The sequence below is a fragment of the Antechinus flavipes genome, chromosome 2, assembly GCF_016432865.1.
Source record: "Antechinus flavipes isolate AdamAnt ecotype Samford, QLD, Australia chromosome 2, AdamAnt_v2, whole genome shotgun sequence".
In the NCBI taxonomy this organism is placed as follows: Eukaryota; Metazoa; Chordata; class Mammalia; order Dasyuromorphia; family Dasyuridae; genus Antechinus; species Antechinus flavipes.
In genome coordinates, this window is record NC_067399.1 from 218,729,556 (window position 1) to 218,750,307 (window position 20,752).

Sequence of the window (20,752 nt, forward strand, 5' to 3'; positions counted from 1 at the left end):
TTTTTCTCTTCCATCATGATTCATAAAGCAATGTGTATTAAAATAAATTAATAAAAATTTTAAAATAAGTAAAAGGTGTCTGTGTATAAAAAATTATTGACTCATTTAGCTCCTTTTAAGTCTCTCTTTTGTGTATGTGTGTATGTTTGATTCAGTGGTGTAGGGAATTTATGGTTGGGAAAATGCCTTTTACTAATGCAGCAGCATTGTTATTCTGCAATTGAAAGTCTTAAGAGTATTGCCTAGCTAAACTGCCTGCCTAGGATCTGGGGCAGGATTTAAATCCAGATCATCTGGATGCTGAAGCTGGGCCATTATACTACTTGGTCTCTTGTGATTATAATACTTTGTAAACTTAAAACACTGCAGAAATATGAGTAACTAGTGTTAGAGCTTATTTCCTATGGAAACGCTTCTGTTTCTTGAGCAGGTGGTCCCTTACCTTAATTTCCTTATGCTGACCAGGGCAAATGGAAATCTTGGTCACCTGATTAATGTGTTGCCATGTAAGTTTTTTTTTTTTTTTTAACACTTTTATGATTCATGTCTATGTATAAGATCCTGTGCTAGATACTGGGGTGTTACAAAGGTTAAACAAATCTTGGTCATTGCCTTCAAGGAGATTATGTTCTGATAGATAAGACATTTACACAAATAACTCACCAAAGTGGTTGGAATTTCATGAGATTTCAGTTTGTAGGAGATCCACTCAAATTTAGACCTGTATTCTTCACTCATTGAAAACCCTCATCTGTAACATTCTGGAATAAAAAAACCTACTAGGTCACATAACTTTAAATAATGTATATTATACACTAATAGATATCTCTCATACTCTTTATGATATAAAGGTGACCATGACTTTTCTTTTAAGTGCTTACTACTTATTTATTCATTCACATGAACAATGAGGGCTTCATAGTACAATGAGAAGAGGGCAGAGAATTCTCTTTGACCAACACAATATCTTATCTACTAATGCTCTGACCATCTTCCTATTCTTTGACAGCTAATTCAGATGTTTGGGATATGGATTTATGTTGGATAATCAATAAGCATTTTTTAAATGTATGTATCAGGCACTGTGCTAAGTACTAGGGACACAAAGAAAGGCATGAAACAATGCCTGCCCTTAAGAAGTTATAATCTAATTGGCAGTATAATCCTGGGCTTCTTCAAGTCTCTAGGACACAAGCTGTTGGTATATTTAAAAGAGGTCTAGTCAGGAAGCTAGGTGGTACAATGGACAGAGTGCCAGGATTGGATTTAACAAGATATTAATTTAAATCCAACCCCAGATACTTACTGGCTATGTATCCTTGGCCAAGTCAATTAACCCTGTTTGTTTTAGTTTCTTCAACTGTAAAAATGAGCTGAAGAAAGAAATGGCTAAACACTATAGCATCTTTGCCAAGAAAATCCCCAATGGGGTGATGAAGTCAGACAAGACTAAAATTAGTGGACAACATCAAAAAAGGGAGTCTGGTGACAAGATCCTATGTATGTTGTTTAAACATTGATCTCCCTAAGCTCAGAAAGACATATCACCAGAAGGCTGACCATCAAATAATGATTTTAAAAAGCATATTAACTTACGAAAGCATTTGTGGTGATCTGTATGAATAGACAAAATAACAATGCTCATGAAATTATTTAAATATTGCTGTATTTATATGTATATGGGTAGCTATAATCTTTCTTTTCATTACCTAGTAGTCAACCATACTAGTAACAAACTTTTCTACTCTTAACTAAATTTTGTTTTCCTGGATAACAGAGAAATACTTTGTCAGCTTCCTAGAACCTACTTAAATTGTATTTTCTAATGGCACAGGCTTCTCTCCCTGAAATACCAGCTCTCTTCCAAGCCAGTTTGAGGCATGAGAGGGAGACATGCATGAGAACATGGGATATATACACATACATATTGTAATGAAGGAACTAAGTGGCTAGTTATTTTATTTAAGGCTAAAAGGCTTTTAACAGTGAAAACTTTTTTTTTTTAATAAATTCTTTATTTTCAAAACAGGCACGGATAATTTGACAAAACTGAGCCTTGCATAGCCTTGTGTTTCAGATTTTCTCTTCCTTCTTCCCACCTCCTCCCCTAGATGGCAAGCAATTCAATACATGTTAAACATGTTAAAATATATGTTAAATCCAATATGAATAAACACATTTATACAATTCTCTTGCTGCACAAGAGAAATCAGATAAAAAAAAAGAAAGTAAACAAATAAGAAAACAAAATGCAAGTGAACAACAACAAAAAGAGTGAGAATGTTATGGTGTGATCCATACTCAATTCCCACACTCCTCTTTTCCAATGTAGATGGCTGTCTTCATCACAAGATCACTGGAACTGGTGTCAATCATTTCATTGTTGGAAAGAGTCACATTCATCAGAATTGATCGTCATATCATATTACTGTAGTTGTGTACAATGATCTCCTGATTTTGCTCATTTCACTTAGCATCAGTTCATGTAAGTCTCTCTAGACCTTTCTAAAATCATCCTCCTGATCATTTCTTACAGAACAATAATACTCTGTAACATTGATATGCCATAACTTACTCAGCCATTCTCCAACTGATGGGCATCCACTCAGTTTCCAGTTTCCAACAGCAAAAACTCTTCAGAATGATTCTAGCCTACATGAAAGCCTGAAGTGTCCAAATCCATTAAGAGTGAAGATTTCCATTTTGAAGTGCATGTTAATTAATAAATTTACTTTTGATCCTAAAGGTGTCCTTAAGAGACCAGCACCATTTTACATCCCAAAATTAGCAATAAACTTCAGACACTGTAGCTCCAGCATGCATGATAGCATTTCTGGTCATTGAGGAAATAAGGCTGCTTTTCTGGGGCTAGATTGATGGAAATATTGTGGATTTAATAGGGGTTCATTATAGCACACTCCTGCCCACACCAAATGACCCATCTTAGTACTGCACAGACAAAAGAAAACCTGCATACCTCAAAGAAGGCAGCAGCAAATAGCTGTACTGATGTTCTTCAATAATGCTGAAGAATGACTGCTTTGACTTCATGCCAAATGTAAAGTAGAAGCTGCTAATTCTGTCTTTGGAGTGATCTGCCTGCAAATTTTTGAAAGTATGCCAACTAATTGTTTGAAAGGCAAAAAGCAAATGGTTTCCTTGCAAAGGAAACTCAACATGTACTTACATATTACTGTACCTAGCACAAGGTTCAGATCCTTCTTCAATAAAAATCTTTCCTTTAAAGAATCCTCAATCCCAAGGTGAAATGGGACCTTAAAGGTCATCTGGTTCATTTCAATCCAATTTGACAAAATAAATAAACACTAATACAATATGCTGGGCCTGCTATGCACAAGGCTCTGGGCTAGATGCTGGGGATATTCAAATATTGCAAAATATATCTATGATCTTATCCATTTGAATGTTCCTTCCAAAGGTACTGATCATGTCTTCTTATTTTGTACACCAGTGTGGTCCAACCCCATCAGTACTTTCTTCACTTTCATCTGACATTTTGAGAATTCCAGGATAATACTTGGCTTATTTGTTCTTTACTCTTGATATGTGACCAACCCATCTTCTTTCTAAATCATGCATTTCTTAGATAATGCCTTTACTCCCTCTTTTCCACTTTCAAATACTTAGAGATCTGTTAAAATGAGGGGGCAACCAGAATTGCTAGATTGTGTAAATGGACAGAGTGCTTGATCCAGAGTTGGGATTTCAAAAATTCAAATTTCAAAGTTCAAAGTTCAAATTTGATCCCAGAAATTTATTAGCTGGATGACCCTAGGCGAGTTATCTTGTTCCTGTTTGCCTCAGTTTCCTCACTTGTAAAATGGGGCTGACAGTAGCAATATTTCCCAGGGTTTTTGTGAGGATAAGATTATATAATAATTGTGAAGCACCTAGCATAGTGCCTATCATATAGTAAATGCTATCTGAATATTAGCCATTAATAATATTATTATTAGCTGAAGAAAATGTTCCATCTGATTAGAACAGAATAGAGTGGGATTATTACATTTCTGTTGTTTTTTCTTTAGACACTTTAAAAAAAAAAAAACGCAGCTTAAGATCTCACTATTTGGGGTATGGTTGGTTGCTGTATTATACTGTTAGAAATCATAGACCATTGAGACCCTTAGATATACTTCACATGAAGCCAGATTGCCTCCATCCTGTATATGGAACTAACATTTTGAACCTAAGTCTAGGATTTTATATTTATTCACATTAAATAGACTTAGACTTGGTTTAAAATATGTTAAATTGATGCCTCTTTAAAATTTTGTATTCTTTTTATTGGTAAATATTATAGAGACAAAAGGCATCTCCAGATATATCACTCTCCTTCTTGACTCAACAAATTATCCTTTGTAACAGACTTAAAAAGAAAGAGAGAGAAAAATGGTCAGTAAAACTAACATAGTAATGATATTTGACAATGATTCTTCATGATCCGATTTGAGCTTTTCTTGGCAAAGATACTGGAGTAGTTTGCCATTTCCTCCTCTAGCTCATTTTATAGATGAGGAAACTGAGGCAAATAGAGTTAAGTAGCTTGTCTAAGGTCACAGAACTAATAGTATCTAAGACCAGATTTGAATTCAGAAAGATGCATCTTTCTGACTTCATGTTGGTCTCTCTATCCACTGTACCACTCAAAGACAGTTGAGTCATTTTGTGTAAGTCACAGATTCTCTTAAGATCTGTTTCCTCATCTGTAAAATGGAGATATTAATCCTTATGCTTCTTACCTTGATTCCCATGGAGAAGCTCTGCCCCATTTGTAATAAAGTCATTTGTAATAAATGATAAATAAATAAACTTGTAATAAAGGGTCAAATATCTATCCAAGGAGGATGGCTGGACTGCTGTACATAAAGCAATAACTTTCCCACCTTCCCTAGGACTGACCATAGGACTAAAAGAGCTTTCTGCCCTTTCCCCTTCTATTCTACCCTCTCAAAATAGGCATATCTACGTCTGCCATCTGGTCCTAGGCCTTATTCATATAAACTAGGTCCTGGGGGGATTGAATGGCCAAGGACACAGAGCCTCTAAAAAACTCTGGGTTCCTATTACATTCTAAATTTTCATCTAATTTTCTGCCCCCTGGGAGTCCTGGATCTTTAGTAATAGAGATGTGGAGTTTCCCCTTTCATAAGACCTTCTCTAGGCCCTTAAATGGGAACGACATGAGAAAAATTCCTCAAGAATGATATTAGTCTCGGCAGGTCCATTCTCACTACCTCATTCCTGGGCAGGAAGTGAGTTTTCCAGAGAATTGCTGATTTCTCCAAGAATTCTTTCTAATGATATGGTGTGTGAGCCCAGAGAAACATGAGAAGTAGGCTTTGGCTGAATCCCATATGGACCAGCTTTAGTTTTTAATGAACTGAATGGTCCTTCGATGTTCTTTGGCCCATGGCTGAGGCCATGCTGTTCTCCTTAGTGCGCCGAGACATCTGAGTTTTGCCTGTATTGCTCATTGGGACTTTATTGGTCTAGGTGCCTTTGGTGTTTGCTGGAAGATGACACCTGCAGCTGGGCTTCTATGTACTGATGCCAAGTGATGGGGCCCAGTCTGAGGGAACATTTCTCATTAGGCTTATAGATATGTCAGTGAACATGGCCATATAGCCTGCACAGATGGGCTGAGCTAAAGATCTGTGTGTGGGCAGTCACATAGTCATGTGGCAAGCTCCCCAGTCACTTGGGTTCATATAGCAAAATGAATTTGGGGGATCATTTAGTTTAGCACATGATCAGACTGTCTGCCTGCATAATCACAGTTGTATTTTCTATGGAGAAGTCTAGATGTGTAAAGAGAAACAGAAGGACATATTTGCTACTGGCAATAAAGTCTTTCCATTTGTGGTCACAACTGTTCAGTCATTCAGTCACATCTGATTCTATATTTCTGTATTTGGGCTTTAAAAAAAATTTTTTTTTGGCAAAGATAGTGGAGTATTTTGCCATTTCCTTCACCAACTCATTTTACAGATAAGGAAATTAAGGCAAACAGGATAAAGTGACTTTCCTACAGTCACATGACTAATAAATATTTGAGGCCAGATTTAAACTTAAGTCATTCTGACTCAGGCCTGGAACTCTATTTATTGAGTCATTGAGATGCTATTTTTCCACAGAAAGATGATTAGCCAATCAGTAAGCAAATATTTATTAAGTGCCTATTATGAGCCAGACACTATTCTACTCTCATACAAAGATAATATTGAAGCAATCCTTTGCCCTCTAAGATTTTTTATCATAAGAGCCCTTTCCAGGTATCATGATCCACTGGATTCAGATGTCTCTGGTGGAGGAAGTGAAGCTAGTGACTTTGCATAATCCTCCCTTACTTAAATCCAATTCACTTGCTTGTCATGGCACCACTTCCCTGATGACATGGTCCCTTCGAGAATGAAGAGTAGGGGATTGAATGTGGATCACAACATAATATTCTTACCTTTTTTGTTGTTTGTTTGGTTGCCTTTTTTTTTCTTATTTTTTTCCCCATTTGTTCAGATTTTTCTTGTGCAACATGATAAATGTAGAAATATATTTAGAAGAATAGCACACATTAAATCTGTATTTGATCACTTGCTATCTAAAGGGGAAAGGTGGGGAAATGGAGGGAGAAAAACTTGAAACATAAGGTTTTGCAAAAGTGAATGTTGAAAACTATCTTTGTATGTATTTTGAAAATAAAAACACTTATTAAAAATTTAAAAAAAATTAAATGAAGGGTTAAAAAAAAAAAAAACCTCTGTATAGTAGTAGGAACTGTTCATAGGGACTCAGTTGTACAATATAGCTCTTTTTGTTTTGTTCTGCTTTTCCTTTCCTTTCTTCTGTTTATATAAGGTATCATCCCTTTATGTGTGGGTACTCTGCTCAAAGATATGTAAATTTTGATTGCTAAAACATCAAAAAATATCTTAGGGCTTAGGGGCTAGATTTCTTTTTTAAGAACCATGCTCCTTCAACACAAATCATTCTGGGTCTCTTTGATTGACCCATATAGGTCCCAGACCAAGCCCCATTTGGTCATTCTTTGGGCCCTGATTCACCCAGAGTGAATGTAAATAGCAATTGTTTCTGTTTTGATAAAAAACCTTGAGAGTCTTTCCCTCCCAACTTTACACACACATACATAGACTAGGTAAAAGAGATAATTCTCCACCTCATTTCTTACCTAGGCTTAATGAGTGATGGATATTGCTGCTGTTAAAGATCTTCAAGGGTTTCCCACTATATCCAGAGCCATCTTCAGTCATCCAAATCTATGTCTTGCCACTGAATCCAGATAACTCTAGAAGAGAAAAAGAGGCTATTGACTTAAATCCAATTCACTTGTATTGCATGGCATTACCTTTCTGATGTCATGGCCCTCTTTGATAAGGAAGAAAAAACAAAAACATTGTAACAAGTAAGACAATGTGTACATATATAGATAGCTATATGCTAGATACAAACAAAGCAGATACAAGATAACCTTGGAGGGGAAAGTGTTGGCTTCTGAGGAAATCAAGAAAGGTCTCAAACAGAATGGAGCTTGAGAAAATCTTGAAAGAAACTGGGGATACCAGGAGGCAGATGAGAGGGAAAAGAGCTTTTTAAGCAAATGGGCAATCAGTTCAAAGATACAGAGACTAGAAATGGGATTTTGAATGAGGGAGAACAAGAAAGATACTATGACTGGACCATAAAGAATATTGAGGGGAAGAAGAATGTCTAAGAAGAATAGAACATTGGGAAGGGGAGAGATTGTAAAAGTTTTAAATGCCAAATGGAGGAGTCTATATTTGATTCTACAGGGAATAAGAAACTACTGACGTTTATTGAATAGGAAAATAACATGGTTATATCTATGCCTTAGGAAAAATCATGAGGCTGAATTAGAGTATAAAGAAATTTGAGGCTGGGAGACAAATTTGAAGGTTATTGGAAGCGTCCATGTGAGATAAACTGATGCTAAATGAAGTAAACAGAACCAAGAGAATGCTGCAAACAGTAACAGCCAGAATGTATGATAGTCAACTAGATTGACTTGGCTCTTCTCAGCAATATGGTGATTCAATACAATTCCAATAGACTTGGGATGGAAAATGCCATCCATAGCCAAAGGGAGAATTGTAGAGACTGAATATGTTTCGAAGCATATTATTTTCACTTTTTTTTGGTTTGCTTTTTCTCTTTGTGTTTTTCCCCCTTTGTTCTGATTTTTCTTTAATGTGGACATTATGTTTTGGATGATTGTACATGTACAACTATATCAGATTGCTTGATGTCTTGGGGAGAAAGGGGAACAGTAGGAAAAGAGAAAAAAATTTAGAACTCAAAATCTTACAAAGATTAATATTAAAAACCATTTTTTCATGTAACTGAAAAAATGAAATACTATTGAGGGGGAAAAAGAATCCACAAGAGAAGTGATTAGGCCTAAATTTGTGTAGTAGCTCTATGAGTGGCAAAAAGGGGACAAATGCTATGGCTGTTACCGTAGGGAGTTAAAATGATAAGATTTGGCAAGTGATTAGGGATGTGTGATAAAGGAAAGTGTAAAGCCAAGGATGATACCTTGGTTCACAACTTAAATTGCAAATCTGAATGACTGGGAGGATGCCAGGGTCTTTGACAGAACAAGGAGGTTTGGAAGAAGGATGGGTTTTGGTAGAAAGAGAAGAGATTGGTTTGTGAGTAGTTGATTTTGGAGATACCTACAGGACATCCTTTTGTGAATGTTCAATGGGTAATTGACCCTATGGGAGCTGATGAAGTCACAAAGTGAGAGAACTTAGAGAATCGAAGGTCAAAGAGAAATAGTCTCTCTAAAGTATAAAATATGGTTAGAGTATCTTGATACATACTAGTTAGGAATTCCAGGGAAGATGAATTAGCAAAGAAGTATGAAGGGAGGTCAGGCAGGTAAAGTGCTAGGAAGAAAACAAGAAGAGAATAATCAATAGCAGAGAGAATGGTTAACAGCATCAAATGTGGCAGAGAGACAAAGAAAGAAGAAGACTGAGAAAAGGCCATCAGATCTGGCAATTAAGAGGTTATTGGTTGCTTTGGAGAGAACAATTTCATATGAATGATGATGTTTTAAGTAATTCTACACGATGAATTCACTAATTCCACAAATATTTCCTTAAACACTGGAATGCTACTTTACTTCTGTCCCCAGGTAAATCATTTCTCTCTGATCCTTAGTTTCCTCATTCAAAAAAATGAAGAAGTTGAACTTGGTGATCTTAGAGATCACTTTTCTCACTCTAAAATCCTGTGATATTTTCTGGAACTAGGCAATTTCTGCCCTTATGGAGCTGTCTGATGCTTTGGATATGGAAGTAACACTTTAAAGACTTTGAGAGTTAGAAGCCAAATTGAAGAATGTTTTGTTTTTTGTTTGTTCAGCTTCACATCATCATATTGTATCAATCTCTCCTTAAGGCCCAGCTCAGATGCCACCTCCATAAAACATTCACTTATCTCTCTGATTAGAAATGATCTATTCCATTTTAAAACTCTCATGGTTCTCTCTTTGATCTCACCTACACACACAACCTATATTGCAATATTGCTAACTTATAGTGCATTTGTATCTATATCTAATCTTTCTCTTACCACTATAAAAATATAAACTCTATTAGAATGAATGATGAAAGCTCTAGTCTAGACTTATTCTCCTTTCCTGCAGGCTAGATATACAGATTTTTGGCTGCTACTTCTTTCCTCAGAATTCTAGAAAAACCTGAGAGTCTGGGTAGTAGTGGTTTTATAATGTTAAAGCTAATGAACCCCACTGGTATGTTTCCCTAAATTATTATTGGCTAGACTACATTGGCTTTTAGAGATAGATATTTACTAAGGTGGTACAGGTAGAACAGTTGATACAAAATTTTTTCCAAGAATCGAGGACACACTCTTTTACCAGTATAGGTTCAAAGGAAAGTGAGCTCAAATTCAGAAGGAATATTGTAGCAAAGGAGTAAATCTTAGTTTCTTTTCTCCTCTCCATGGGATAAAGATAAAATTCTTAAGCATGAAATAGCTTTTCATCTGGGCTCCTTGTAGAGTCTTGAAGCCTTTTTTTCCCAATGTGTCTAGTTTGTTCTTGTCTCCTATTGCAGGCAGTGTTGGTAGTCACTGAAATTCTGAGAATACCCATAGGGAACAGTGAAAAAATGAAAAAGCCCAAAGGCTCTTGTGAAGTGCATTCTTCTTTGGTGGGGATAGTTGTAGGATTGGGAAAGAAAAGACTTGGCTTTCTTGGCTGAAAAGATTCTTTTTTGCTCTCTGCTGTCAGATATTTGAATATAACTTGAATGAAAAATCTATTAACTCCAAGTTCCAAATGACCAGATTCCCTTAGCTAATCTGAATAGATTTCCTATTATGCCTAGTTCAAAGGTCTTTGGATGATTGATTAAATAGAGATACAAATCTTGTTCATATCTAGTTTATTCTTCTGATAGATTGATTCAATCAAGGTGTTTCCTTACTTGATAAAATATTAGAGAAGGCCATCTTTTTAGATATTTCAATGGAGAGGGATAATTTATTTACTGATTCAATGGACTGCCTCCCCCTTCACCCCCCCCCCCACTTATAAATGTAAGATTCGTAAAGGCATGGACTGTTTTATTTTCATCATAGTAGCCCCAGCTCCTAGTACAATGACTGGGACATTGTTGATGATTATAAATGCTATACTTTAATGTAATTGGATTGAATTTTAAACCTGTTTGGTTTTGGTGCACTGGAAAGCATACTGGATTTGGAATCAGAGGACCTTGGTTCAAATCTCAGTTCTCAACTGAATGCCAGTATTAAGAGAAATCACTCTCTGTTTTCTCTTCTTTAAAATAAGATGGTTGGACTAGACAGTTTCTAATATCTCTTCCAGCTCCAAAAATCTTGCTTCATCTTTAGGTAACCCGAATTCCCAGTAGAGAGTTTTGCCCCATGCCTTGATACTTTGAAAAATTCTTGTTTGAAAAAAATGGGTATGCCCTCTACCAACAAAGATCATGGCCTATCTATATGTAAATAATTAAATGAATTGCTCCTACTCAAAATATTCCTTTCTTGGTGGCAAAAACTCTGTGGATAAGCTGCTCAGAGCTAAGTTAGGCTAGTCCTGAGGCCACAAACTTTGGTCACGCTAACCATACCCATATTCACAGACTTTCCATTTTAATAAGATTTTCTAAAACTGTGGTTCATTTGCATATTCTTTGCTGGCAAAGAACTTGGGTTCAGTCACCTTCATGTATAAAGAATTGGTGGATGGATGACATTAGTGGAGGAATTTGCACATGATAAGTGCTTAATAAATATTTATTAAATTCATTTTTTTAAACAAAGGAAACTGAGGTCCAGATATAAGAAAAGATATGTTTAAGGTTACATAGGGTCTCATGGGCCCTGGGTTATTCCCACTACAACACACTCTGATGCACTGTCTCAGACAATCCAGATATATGGAGATACAAATGGATTCCCAGACACTAAGGTGAATAAACAGGATGGTTGTCACAAGAAAAGTACCATGATCCATTCAGAGTGGCACATATAAAATTAAAAGAAACTTGCTATAATCAGGATGTCTCATCTTTCATTGACCTTAGTAATAAGTTGTATAAATTTCCTTGTTTGTGTTGGACATTAATAAAGATGGTTAAAGGGGAAAAAAACCATCAGCACATGTTTCCTAATAACTTCTCTAACTTCAGAAGGCAACTTACATCCTGATGAGAAATTCCAGACATCACAGGCCTCCTATGGGAGAAAGGGAAGAGAAGTTTTGGAAAACCTTAATGGATTTCAGTCTCTCTCATCTTTCTGTATGGATCTCCCAGCTGCTACTCCTCTCTGGTGCCTCATACAGTCTGTTGTCCTGCTGGTGCACATGTGTGGCTCTCATCATGCTTCATCAGTAATGTATTTACCAAACATGAGTCCATCCCACAACTGAGGGGAGATCCAAGTTCAAGGTAAGGACAAAATTCTCACATAGACCTAGCCAAATGACCTGATTTCTTCCTTGGGGTACAGGATGGGAACAGGAAGTGAAATTGATCTCATTTGAAATTCTACAGAAAATGAAAATGTGATGACATTCTCTCTGTCCCTCTCTGTCTCTGTCTCTATCTCTGTCTCTGTCTCTCTAAACTATCTCTATTTCTGTGTCTGCCTCTCTCTTGTTATTTCTCTCTGTTTTTCTGTTGTAGATGGAGATTTTTACTACTCTTATTTTTTTTCAAATGGAGAAAATGTGGCCCATTATAATAATAAATCTGATTGCTATGTGACTTTAAATTTTGCAATTCACTTTCTTCACAATATCTATAAGATTGATAGTGTACATATAATTATTCTCATTTCAGAGATGAGGAACCCAAGGCTAAGTGAGTTGCCCAGTAGCACAACTAATAAATATCGGAACCAGGGTTTGAATTCGTATCTTTTGACACCAAATCCTACCTCCTTCTTTTTTAATCACATTATCTCTGATTCAGGAAATTATTAAGAAGATCAAGAGTGGCAGATCTGGGTTTGAGCCTTATCTCTGTCTCTGATAGCTGTATGACTTCAGTTAAGTTGATTAACTTTTCTATGAGCCTCAGTTTTCTCACCTACAAAGTAGGAAAATACCAGCACTACAAAATCAAGAAATAATAGCCAAAAAGCTCCCTATAAACTTCAAAGCTCTATGTGAATGTTGGCTACTATTATTATCTACATCGGGGTGGGATAAATCAAAGAACCTTGTGGGTTATAATACAGTTTGGTAGTGATCAGAAGCTAAATTTCTCAAGAGTAGAGATTATTTCGTGTTTGTATTTATAGCCCTAGTACAAAACACAGAGCCTGACACATAGATTAATGATTAATTATGATGAATATGAATAATAAATATGAATAATTAAAAATGATTAATAAATGGTTGTTGGTTAATTGAGTAAATGGATATGAATTAACCAAGCCAGGTAAGACATTCCAGGTAATAATGGAACAGTGAAACTAAAACCACAGGGCCAGAAATAAAGTTGAAGTGATGATGATGATGATGGTGGTGGTAGCAATAGGATGCTAATAGTGACAGTGATGGTAGTTGATAATAGTAGTGGTAACAAAAGTATTAATGAAAAGTCAACATTTTCATGTTCTTGTTGTGTGTCTTCACCCTTCATTGCTGCAAATCCTAGCTCTTCTATATCTTTTGAATCCATTGTAGTTTTAGCTGTATATTTCCATGAGTGCTCAATAGAAGATTCACACAGGGTTACATACAAGGCCTTCTTTTAGTTCTTTTAATATATTATGGATATTCTTTATTTTTTCATTTACTTTCAGTCCCCCATCCACCTCATTATTGGCCTGCCCAACATGTACATTAAAAATTTTTTTTATTAAAGCTTTTTATTTACAAAACATATACATGGGTAATTTTTCAACATTGACCCTTGCGAACTTTATGTTCTAAATTTCTCCTCCCTTCCTCCCCCCCCCCCCCAGATGGCAGGTAGTCCAATACATGTTAAATATGTTAAAATATATGTTAAATTCAACATGTGTAGACATATTTATACAATTATCTTGTTACACAAGAAAAATTGTACCAAGAAGGAAAAACAAACTAAGAATGAAAACAAAATGCAAGCAAACAACAACAGAAAGAGTTAAAATGCTTATTGGGCAGGTAGGTGGCATAGTGAATAGAAAGAGTAATTAGGAATTAGGAAAACTCATCCTCCTCAATTCAAATCTGACCTCAGTCTCCACAGTCCTCCTTCTGGGTACAGATGGCTTTTTTCATGACAGGACTGTTGGACTAGGCCTGAATCATCTCATTGTTGGAAAGAGCCATGTCCATCAGAACTGATCATCGTATAATCTTGTTGCCATGTACGATGATCTGATTCTTTTCATTTCACTTAGCACCAGTTCATGTAAGTCTCTCTATGCCTCTCTAAAATCATCCTTTTCTTTATAAAACAATAATATTCCATAGCTTTGATATACCATAATTTATTCAGCCATTCTCCAATTGATGGGCATCCACTCAAGTCTCCAGTTTCTTGCCACTACAAAGAGGACTGCCACAAACATTTTTGCACATGTGGTTCCCTTTCTTTCCTTTAAGATTTCTTTGGGATATAAGCCCAGTAGTAACACTGCTGGATCAAATGGTATGAACAGTTTGATAACTTTTTGAGCATAGCTCCAAATTGCTCTCCAGAATGATTGGATCCATTCACAATCCCACCAACAATGCATCAGTTTCCTAGTTTTCCCCACATCCTCTCCAACATTCATCATTATCTTTTCCTGTCATCTTAGCCAACCTGACAGGTGTGTAGTAGTATCTCAGAGTTGTCTTAATTTGCATTTCTCTGATCAACAGTGATTTAGAGAATTTGTTATATGACTAGAAATGTTCCTCATCTGAAAATTATCTGTTCCTATCTTTTGACCATTTTTCAATTGGAGAATGACTTGAATTCCTCATATAAAATTTTAATGACTATGTTTCTATCAAATCTTGTTTGTTCCTGGCAATAATAATGATTCATACTTTTCTCATTTTAAAATGTACAAAATGCATTTCTTGCAACCTTTTTCCCTTTTACCCCAAAGCAGGTAATAGGATAAGCTTCAATTTTGGTTGAAGCAAAGAGGTCTGTTGTAATGGTTCTAAGATAAATAATGGAGGCAAGATTAAGGAAGAGGAAGGGAATAAACATTTATGTATTGCTTATTGGGCAGGTAGGTGGCATAGTGAATGGAAAGAGTAATTAGGAATTAGAAAAACTCATCCTCCTCAATTCAAATCTGACCTCAAATACTACTAGCTATTTGACCCTAAACCAAGTCACTTAATCCAGTTTCCCTCAATTTCCCCTTCCATAAAATTAGCTGGAGAAAGAAATGGCAAACCACTCCAGTCTCTTTGCCAAAAAAATCTCAAATGGGATTACAAGAGTTGGACATGACAACTCAACAACTGCAACATAATGCTTATTATGTGCCAGGCAATGTACTAAGTACTTTACAAATAACATCTCATTTGATTCTTATAACTCCTGAGATGTAGGTGCTATCATTATTCCCATTTTACAATTGAAGAAACTGATATACCTAGAGCTGAAGTGTCGAGATCACACAACTTGGAAATATCTGAGGCTGAATTTGAAATCAGATCTCCCTTATTCTATTTCCAGCATTCTATCCATTAGCTACTAAGTCTAGCTCTAGGCTACCGTGGAATGAGTCAGTCATATAAGATACTCATAGGACTCATAGGTTCAGAGATAGAAAGGACCTAAGCAGTCACCTTGTGCAACCTTTACAATTAACAGGTGAAGAATCTGGGGCTACAGAAGTTAATCTTGACTTGTCTAAAGATGCACAGGCAGCAAGTAACAGAGACAAAATTTGCACCCTGGGATTTGGCCTTTGATTCCAAATGTAGTGATCTTTCTTCTATACCCTATTCCTATACTTTTTTACTATATGAACATGTAAGAAGTCTGAGGTTTAATGTCTGAAACTTTTTATATATAAATAAACACCAGAAAAGTCTAATAACTCTTTGTGATTTATTCTTGTTGCTTCACTAGAGAGCCAATGCAGAAAATAATATTAGTTCTGTAGCTTCCCCAGCTATACTGTCAGGGATTAACGCTAATAGAATGCTTTATTTAATGAGCCATGCCCCAATTGATAAATGATCAAAAGGTATGATCTGTGCCCAAAGGGCTATAAATTCATGCTTACCCTTTGACCTAACAATACCACTAGTAGGCATGAATATCAAAAGAGACTCAGGAAAAAAAAAACAACAAAAAAAGAAAAATTACCTTTATGTACAAAAAAAATATTCATAGCAGCTCTCTTCTCAGGGCAAAACCCTCCTTTGAAAATTGAGGGGTTGCTCATCAATTAGGGAATGGCTCAATAAACTGTGGTATGTGTTTGTGATGGAATATTATCATTCTCTGGGAAAGGGTGAGCAGGTTACTCTCAGAAAAAAGCAAACAAATTTGGAAAATCTTCCATGAACAAAGTGAAATGTACTGTATACAAAGTAATAACAGTGTACTGGGATGACTTTGCTATTCTCAGTAGTACAATCATCCATGACTACTCTAAAGGATTTATGATGAAAAATCTTATTCATACCCAGAGAAGGAACTGATTGTGTCTGATACAAATTGAAGCATTCTATCTTTCTCTTTCTTTTTAACTTAATTTTTCTTGAGAGTTTTCCTTTTCATTAGGGTGGGAAATCTATGTTTTCTTTCACAATTTGACTTTTATGGAAATGTTTTGCATAACTTCACATGTGATTTCTTAATTGTAAGTGGGGAGAAGGCAGAGAACTAGAAAACTAGAACTCAAAAATTGTAAAAACAAATGTAAGAACAATCAACTTTGTTTTGAATGTAACTGGGGAAAATATTAAATAAATGAAATAAAATTTTTAAAAATGTTTTATTTGATACATTTTTGCTTTTACATCATGGTCAGTTCTGTTATACTTCCTTCTCTTTTCCTCTTACTATCTTTCTCCCCAACCCCATATTGAACTCTGACTCCAAAAAAAAAGAAATAGTTAAGCAAAATTTGATGTAGGGCCTCATCTCAGAGTGTATACATTATGCTGTCCATGCAGACCCCCACTTTTCCACCAAGAGAAAGCTGTTTCACTGTGTTCTAGAAGATCATCACTGGTTTTTCAGTTACTCAGACTTTAGTTTCCTTCTGGTGATTTTTTTCATTTGCACAGTTGTAGTTAATTTGAATATATAGTAATTCTCTATTTTTGTTCTTCTCACACTAGTTTTCTCAATTCACACATTTTCTAGATTAAAATCTCAAGATAAAAATGTGAAGACCAGTTGAGTTCTGGGTTGAGCCTGACCGTGACTAGAAAGAGCAGATTTTGCCCTTTGTGGTTCTTCATTCTAAAAATGTGTTTATTACGTTCCCCATAAACACACAGTATGGAAACGTCTTGAAATAGGAAACACAGTCCCAGATGAATATCTAGATTAGATGAGTGTCCAACAACAACAACAAAAACCCCTCATTTCCGATGGGGCTGCCAAGTTCGTAGGTTCTCCACAGATTTGCACATCCTGCAGATGTCTCAACTTGAATTTCCCTTCTGGTACTTTACTTTGACATGGTTTCCATACGCAAATTTATCCACCTGAAGAGACTGAAGTGCCTGTTTTGCTTCACAACTGTGGGCAGAAGTGGATTCCACTCGTACACTTGAGTAGTGCTTTTAAAGTCAGTTACACTCCAGAGGTTTAATGACCTTCACATTTTCCAGGCTGCAATCAAATGCTAAAAAGAAATTAAATGAGGGCTTTTTTTTTCCTTTAATGGAAAAGTTGGTCATTAATTGGACTGGAGAATTCCAACTGAGTTTCCATTTAGAAAAGAAAGATTCTTCAGCTATTTTCAAGGCATACATATGTGTGTGTATACCTGAGGACTAGGAATAAAAAAAGCAGGATGTGCATTAGAGATTTGGGTCACCTCACCTTGACATTGGTTATTGCTTGATATTCTAAGCTCCAGGGGAGAGATCTTTTTTGGCAAATCTTGGGATGTCAGAGCTAGAAGGGACCTTAAAGATTATCTAGTCTAAACTTTTCATTTTGTAGATGGAGAAACCAAGTAATACTATTCCATATGCCCGGACTACACAATCTTCGTGACATTCAGTTCGAGGTTATCACTCCCAAGGTTGTAGTCTCCTAAACTAACATCTAGCTCCCATTCTGGGGCTGTACTGATTGGTGGGAGTTTCCTGCAGTTCTTTGTCACCAACCTCCCAACTACCCTGTCCTTCTCCTTCTCCTTCTTCTTAATTGACTTTTATATAGAGCTTGCTATGTGCCAGGTACTGTGCAAAGTGCTTTATAATTATCTCATTTGATCCTTACAGCACCTTTGAGAAGTAGATGCTATTATATCCCCATTTTATAGATGAGGAGTCTGAGGTTAGGTGTCTTGCCCAGGATCATATAACCTGTAAGGGTCTGAGGCTAGATTTGAACTTGGGTCTTTAGACTACAATCCACTACTCTATCCACTGCACTAACAAGAATAGGTAATCTTCTCTTCCTTCCAGCTCTTGACCTGGGAATAGTAATCAAATCAATACTAAAATTGCTTCTAGGTAGGCATTACTTGATTGTCCTGTGACTCCATTTGCCTACTATCCCAGAAACTTCATCCATTCTGGTTACCACTCCTTATAATACTATATAACAGTCTCCTTCTATTAGAATGTAAGTCCAGTTAGTGACTATTTGTTTAGTACTTTCATTGCTGGCATTTCATAAAACGTGATAAATGCTTACTGATTCTTCATTCAATTTTCATTTCAATTAAGTTCTTCCCATGTCCATTTATTAAGTGTTTGCTGTATACCAGACAGTCAGCCAGATACTGACCATGACAAGATAAAAATGGACCAGTTCCTGCCCTTAGTAAGTTTACATTGTGCTTGGGGCAACCAACATGTTTATGGATAAGTATATATTTAATTAAATATATACAAACATATATTTGTAAACATATACACACATAAATATAGAATATGCATATAAACTTATATTTATGTATATACATATTTATAAATATGAAACATTTTATATTTTCTTTGTATATATTTTGTACATATGTACATGTACATGTGTATATGTGTATATACAAAAAACCAAAATATTATTCTTTTGTGTTTACTTTGTATATATTTTGCATATCACACACATATATGTATAAAATATATGCAAAGAAAATACAAAATAATTTTGGAGTACAATAATTAGAATATGAATAATTAATTAGAGATTGGGTATTAGGAAAGACCTTATGTAGAAAGTGGTGCTTGTGCTGAGATTTTTTTTTTAAATTAAAGCTTTTTACTTTCAAAATATATGTAGAATTTTCAACATTCACTCTTGGAAAACCTTGTGTTCCAATTTTTTCCCCTTCCTTTCTCTCCTCTCCTCTAGATGGCAAGTAATCTAATATATGTTAAACATCTGCAATTTTGTATACATATTTCTACAATGATTATGCTGTTGTGCTGAGTTTTAAAGGGAGTTGGGGATTCCAAGAGTTTGAGATCAGGAAGGAAAATATTCTAGGCATAGTAAACAGTCTATGTGGAGATATCAGAGACAGATTGCTGTATGAGAATATAACAAGCCTAGGAAACCAGTTGGTAGGATTCACTAGAAATTAGAATATTTAAAAGGAGCAATGTGAAATCAGTTTAGAAAGTTAAGTTGGAGCCAGGTTGTAAAATATTTTAACTACTAAAGAGAGGACTTTGTGTAGGATACAGTGAGGCACTGAAGAAGGGAGCGAGATAGCCAGACTTGTGCTTTTGATATGTCATTTAGCTAGCCATATGGAAAATAGATTGGAAGAGGGACAATTGTGGCTATAGAGACCAATCAGGAGGCCATTGGAACAATCCAGGAAACTGGTGATGAGGCCCTGGGATGATGTTGGTATGAATGAAGAGGAGAGGTTGAATGTGAGATATGTAGGACTAATCTCTTTTTCTCAAACAGGCCTGTATTTTCTTGACTACACACTTTCTTTGCCATATAAGTCTGAAAAATCTGCCATCCCCCACTTCCTTTGATATTGTTTTTTAACTAATCATTTTTGAAACCCATGTATAGAAAAAATATATATTTGTTTTATTTTATTTTACATTTTTATTACACACACACACACACACACACACACACACACCCCTATTTGTTTCTAAAGATAACCATAAGGGCCATCTCCAGTCATTCTGATCTATATCTGGCCACTGGACGCAGATGGCTCTGGAAGAGAAAGTGAGGCAGGTGACCTTGCTCAGTCCTCCCTCATTTAAATACAATTCACTTGCATGTCATGCTTCACCTCCCTGACAGCATAATCTTGGGACTATGGGAATGAAAGACAAACAAAATGAAAGACAAACTTTTATCCAAATCCATCCTGACAACAGGATGAAGGGGAATAAAAAAAGGGAAAAAACTTTATATGATAACTATTATATATTTAAGAGCAATATCAAAGTGTACAAATCAATTTGCAGTTTCATGTAAAATCATCTTTTTATGATCCTCTGTTATAAAATTGCTTGTTTTATTCCATAAATTAAAAAAAAAGAACCAAAAGAATACTAAAAATAAATAAATAGATAAATAAATAAAATACCTGATAATTCTTCCCCCATCCCTTTGTACTCTGTGACCCCCCCATGCCTGAATTTCTCCTTCCTTATCTCCATCTCCTATTTTCCCTGACTTCTTTCAGTTCTCAACCAAAGCCCCACATTCTGCAGGAAACCTTTCCCAGGCATTTCTAATCTTAGTGCCTTATCTTTGTGATTATCTCCAATTAATCCTATATATAACTTGTTTGTACAGAGATGCTTTGATGTTGTTTGGTGAACATTTGTGAGCTGGAACTGTAGAATTTTTTTTACTTTTCTTTGTATCCCTAGCACTTGGCACAATGCCTGGGACATAGTAGGTACTTAGTAAATATTTGCTGACTTAATTTAATTCTTAAAGATTCATTAAAAGATTTATGAACTGCATTAATGGAGGAAATATTGTTCTTTGGTTGTGTCTGATTCTTTATGACCCCATTTTGGGGTTTTCTTGACAAAAAATGCTGGAGTAGTTTGCCATTT

General features: G+C 35.7%; 1 long non-coding RNA gene across 1 annotated transcript in view; it reads right to left on the reverse strand.

The window, feature by feature from the left end:
• Positions 1 to 676: 676 nt before the first annotated feature.
• The window catches only part of LOC127548690 (uncharacterized), a 35,199-nt gene continuing 15,123 nt past the window's right edge, over positions 677 to 20,752 (reverse strand). Inside the window, exons 2-3 of the long non-coding RNA XR_007950451.1 lie at positions 7,208 to 7,324; positions 677 to 761 (exon numbers count right to left, since the gene is read on the reverse strand). This is a non-coding gene — a long non-coding RNA (uncharacterized LOC127548690). The remainder of the gene's footprint in view (positions 762 to 7,207; positions 7,325 to 20,752) is intronic.